A 4,817-nucleotide genomic window follows, 5' to 3' on the forward strand; every position below is an offset into this window, starting at 1 on the left:
TTGTCCAATCAACTTATAGAGCAGTCCAAATTGCCAATATTTTCATGCAAAACATTTTTAAACTACATAGAATTCCCAAGATGATCATTTCCGACCAAGATGTAAAGTTTACGACATATTTCTGGAAAGCCATATTTGAAGGAATGGGAACACAACTACACTTCAGTACAGCTTATCATCCACAAACGGAGGGGCAAACTGAACAAGTGAATCAAGTTATCGAAGGCACGTTGCGTGTTTATGTCATGCAACAACCCGCTAAATGGGAAGACTATCTTCACCTGGTGGAGTTTTCCTACAATAACGGGTACCATGTGTCCTTATGAATGAGCCCCTTCGAGGTACTATACGGGTGCAAGTGCAGGACACCCTTGAGTTGGAGTGGATCGGAAGATAATTTGTTGCTAGGACCAGACATGTTAGAAGAGATGGAAGAAATAGTGAAAAAAGTAAGAATCAATTTAAGAGTTTCTCAAGACCGGCAAAAGAATTTTGCCGATCGGAAGAGAAGCTTCTGGGAATTCCAAGTAGGGGATCATGTCTACATTCAAGTTCGAGCCAAGAAAAGTACCTTACAATGGGCCGGGTGTGCTAAATTAGCACCCCAATTTTGCGGGCCCTTTCAAATCCTGGCTCGAATCAAACCAGTGGCTTACCAACTTGCCTTACCCAGTCACATTCGTGTACACAATGTCTTCCATGTCTCTCTACTTAAGAAATATGTTTATGATGCTAATCATGTAATCAAATGGCAAGACATTCAGGTAATATATATATATATATACATATATATATATATATACATATATATATACATATATATATATATATATATATATATATATATATATATAGATATAGATATAGATATAGATATAGATATATATATATATATATATATATATATATATATATATATATATATATATATATATATATATATATATATATATATATATATATGGTTTCTCTTTAGGGATATATATTAAACAAACTTGTTAACACTTAACAATTTTTTTTTTTTTGTTATATTCAAGTCAAACCGAAAGGTAAGCTCCTGGCGAACCTCTAGTTATACTAGATCAAAGAGAAGTAACGCTGCGGAAACGAGTTATCACCCAGGTTAAAGTGCACTGGCATCACTATGGGCCAAAAGAGGCCACTTGGGAAGATGATCAGGTTATGAAATAAAAATTTCCGGGGTTATTTGCAGGAGAAGAACATCGAGATGATGTTCCATCTTGGGGGGGGGGGGAAGATGTAACAACTCGCATTAATGTAATTAATTATTTCTTTTACTGCAACCAAACAAACGATTATTTTTCTGAAAACATAAACTGTTTTGAATTAAGTTATGAGAAGAAATTTTGCAATTATTAGTGAAAAGGATGTTTCATTAATTAATTAGTTAAAAGAAGAAGTTACCTATCCAAAGAAAAGAAACTAAATCTGGAAAGTATTTGAAGGAAAAAGATCAAGAGGATAGGGGTATCTGAGATCAAGGGAAAGAGGAAGAGAACTGTGCTGAGAAGTCAGGAAGTTGTGTTAGCTATGTCTGGTTAAGACCAGATAGTTGGATACACACTTAGTCTCGAATGAGAAAGAATTCCCTGGAGCAGGGATAGCACGGGGGGAGATCTAATGATATAGTAAATCTTATAGTAGGGAGGTAAACACAGTGCAGGTCTAATATAGACCAAAACAGGGAACAACCAAAGCAGATAAGTTGAAAAATATGTTGGAATTCATAACATCAGATAAGTGATACTCTTTGTTTGTGTTGGACACCTAATCCTAAATGGGTTAGTGTGGAAGCCGAATAGACCAAAGCAGTCCAAGAGACCTTGGGATCTGAAACCCAAGAGTCACGTATTGTACTATAAATGTATATCTCATGTTAATAAAAAAAAAGGTATTGCATGTTTTATCTTTCATATTGTCTTTGCTGTCCATGTGTGTTTAACATGGTATCAGAGCCAGGTTCGTTCATAACCTTCTCAATATTGTGTAAGCCACTTGTTTTTTGTGGCCTGTGTAAACCAACGCTTCTATGTCTTAATGAGTTTTTTTATGGTCCATCTCTGCAAATTAGTTGGAAGACGTTGAACTCATATATGTTTGGAAGTTTTTATGGTATATAAAAATCATTAAGTGGCGTATTGTGTTGAGAGTGGAACCGTATACAGTGCATGTTTCCTGTGCATTAAAAACTGAAACTTGAAGGGGTTGTATTCCTTTATTTGGGTCAGCATGCATTATGTCATAAATAATTAGTTCTGAAATTTCTGATCTGTGTCAGAAGTGTTTTCAACGCTGTTGCGCTACTGTGTTATAACGCATCTGTCCATGAATGTTTGTCTATTTGCCATATACCTTTTACAAAACCTGCGCCCTGCGCTTCTATTGTGATGTCATCCTGACATTAAAACGCTTGAACGCTGTCCTATTCCTAAACGTTCACCTGAGCGCTGTCATAACCTGAGCGCTGCCCTGACATATTCATTTGAATGCGCTCAGACTCCAAAACCATTCCATATTCTCTGCAAACTGGGCTCTGTCCATAATTAATGCATCTGTCCTCAAATGCCTCTCTCGTTCATTTGCAACACGTCGTGTGCTGTGCTGCGTCTGCCTCTCCCTCCAACTACGGTTCTTCCCTCCGAGGGCTCATCCACCGTATGAAAGAAGAGCGGCTCAGTCGCCGACTGTCGTCAATGGACATCATCGAATACCCAACTGCTGTACAGGGTGGTTTCTAATTTGTCATTCCCTCTTGGTTCTGAGGTAGGGTTTTAATCGCCCCCCCAAAAAAAAAAAAATTCTACAACAGAGACATTATTTCCAAATCCTGCGGATTTTAATCTCTTCAGAACCGTCATAACTACAATTAGAAATTTTCTGCTCGGCCACCATCGTTGTTATTGAATATTTTACGTTGATCCATTTAGGGCTTTATTATACATATGATCGAACTTCTGGGTTTCCGTCCTGGAAAAGCATAAGGGATCCCTTTGCAAAATACCGTGGGAGATGTCGTTCTTATTCCTGTGAAATCGATTCATCAAGAACGCTGCGCGCAAACCCATTTGCGGCGTCATTTTCATAAAATTCAGTGAACCCTCGATGCTCCAACTATAGGGTAAGCGTCTACAAAATTGCCTCTTGTGGTTGTCTGGAGTAGAGTCAGAGCCAGTATTATCTTTGATCATAAAGAAGCCTTCGCAAATGGTCTGACTGAGTCCTCCTGGGCTTTTGTTGTTTTATGAGGAAATGTCGTGTAAGATTGGGTACGTCTACCAATAAAATTCTACGGACATAGTATAGAAAGTGCGGAACATAATTTTCTTGTTTGGTATATTTGTTGTGCCCACCAGTGCGACTGGGGGCATACTGTATTGGCTGCGAAGAACGCCATTTTCTAGTCTGGCAGCAGTGGACGATTTTTGGTAATTGAAAATAGTTTACGGAGGACAGTGGTTGATTTTAGTGGGGACAGATTGATGTTTCTTGGATAGAGTCAAGTTAGCTGTTAAGGTGGATTGATCTATATTAAATGTATCTGTTTTGTACCAGTCTAGCATCAAATTGTTGTCAAGCATAAGATGCTTCCGTGTTTATGAGTTTCTAGAGTGAACCTTCTTCCAACTGTCCAACAATAGTGTGCAGGTGCTTTTTGGCAGAGGCTTTTTAATGATAGAGTTGAAAGCGGAAGCAGTATGGATGAGTCCAACTATCTTTGATGAACATTTTGACTTTCAACTTGAGGATGGCAACGGTATAAAATTTTAGAAGTGGTTTGTATCAATTCAATAGATCCGTTAAAGGTCTGTAAGTTTTCCACGCTCAGCAGGGTAGCCTGTTATTGGCTGATGATTTGGTTGCTTTACATCAATCGCTGGGATTTAGTGTAATTCTAAAAGTGTCCATACAAATATTTTGAAAGGGAAAAATAAAGAAGGTTCCCTGTTCGTCAGATACGAGTCACTACTCGTTAATTAGAAAGTTTCTGTTTCCATGTTGTGGATTCACTGCTTTCTTTTTGTGTGGCTGAAGTGAAGCCGAGAGCACTCTTGCACAAGGAGCAGAGTATGCTACTTTTTACAGGCTACTGAATTCATTTCTTGCAGCCAGAATAAAAATGCAGTAAGGTTTGGGTTCGTGTTTTTGCTTGCTCGGCCTTCTTCAAAGCTTCTATTATTGTGTATTTGAAAATTGGATTTGAAGGATATTTTCAGTTCAATAGAGTCAGGGGTTCAAATCTTTATTTGCTGCAAGGTGCTGGTGTAAAATTCAAATGTGAATTCTCTCATTGAAACAGTGTGGAATCTCCTTGCTTTTTGAAAATGGGGCAAGACCCTAATGATCAGTATGTAGATTTGAAGGGTTCACTTGATTCAAATACAGTTGTTCCTTCCAAAAATGCCAAACATTCTTATACAAGAGAATTCCTATTATCCTTCGCTGAATTAGACAGTTGCAATAATCAGCCAAGTGGGCTTGATCCTCAGATTCTAAGAAATCACTTTGTGGAAGTAGTAAAGGTAATATTTGTATAATTTTCATAGTTTCAAGATATCTCTGGTTGGTTTTTTTCCTTTAAGCTACAGGGCCTTCTTGTGTAACTTGAAGATATTTAGCAGCTTACATTTTTCTGTGGGATTTGGAGGATTTTTAAGGTGTAGAAAAATGGCTAAGCTTGAAAGAATATTAGAGTTATTGAGAACTCTAATCGTATCCACTGCTGACAACGCAATCATAATCAATAAAGACATTATTGCTGACATTCAAAAATGTATACAAAATGCACAAGAAAAGAT

The 4,817-nt window shown here is 37.6% G+C and overlaps 1 long non-coding RNA gene across 1 annotated transcript; it reads left to right on the top strand.

The window, feature by feature from the left end:
- Positions 1-2,591: 2,591 nt before the first annotated feature.
- On the top strand, positions 2,592-4,403 carry LOC149178366 (uncharacterized). The gene is made up of 2 exons (XR_016258189.1): positions 2,592-4,148; positions 4,319-4,403. It is a non-coding gene; the product is annotated as an uncharacterized LOC149178366 (long non-coding RNA).
- Positions 4,404-4,817: the final 414 nt, after the last annotated feature.

This window comes from Pinus tabuliformis, chromosome 4_1 (genome assembly GCF_031772625.1).
Source record: "Pinus tabuliformis cultivar Carrire ecotype Pingquan chromosome 4_1, CPIR1, whole genome shotgun sequence".
NCBI lineage: Eukaryota > Viridiplantae > Streptophyta > Pinopsida > Pinales > Pinaceae > Pinus > Pinus tabuliformis.